A 492-nucleotide genomic window follows, 5' to 3' on the forward strand; every position below is an offset into this window, starting at 1 on the left:
CACATGACAAGAAGTGTACAAATATTTGTTAAGAATTTACCAATTTGTCAATCACTTTAAAGAGTCTATATAACATATATAACAATATTTATAACTAGAAACTGCATTGACTGATAAGTGGACACATTAGTTTGATAAGATCTACCTGAAAACATGCTGTTTTATTAAAACAAAACACAAACTTAAATCTCATGTTACATGGTTTTATAGTCAGGTCTAAATGAAGTAGCACAGAATTCCTTTCTTGCAGAGTAGTTAATATGGAGGAAGAACCCACAGAGCACAGTGGCAATCTGATTGTACTATCTGAACTACAAATAAATCATGAAATTCATCTGAAGAATGCAAAGGAGTTACCAGAGATTATGTAATGGCCTTGATTTTTATTTTTCTTTACCTAGAATGCTACAAATTCTAAAATTTATCAATATATCTTTTAAATAAACAGCACCAGTCTTGCCCATCGATACAATTAAAAATTGACTTTCTCAG

The sequence above is a fragment of the Saccopteryx bilineata genome, chromosome 4 (genome assembly GCF_036850765.1).
Source record: "Saccopteryx bilineata isolate mSacBil1 chromosome 4, mSacBil1_pri_phased_curated, whole genome shotgun sequence".
Classification (NCBI taxonomy): domain Eukaryota; kingdom Metazoa; phylum Chordata; class Mammalia; order Chiroptera; family Emballonuridae; genus Saccopteryx; species Saccopteryx bilineata.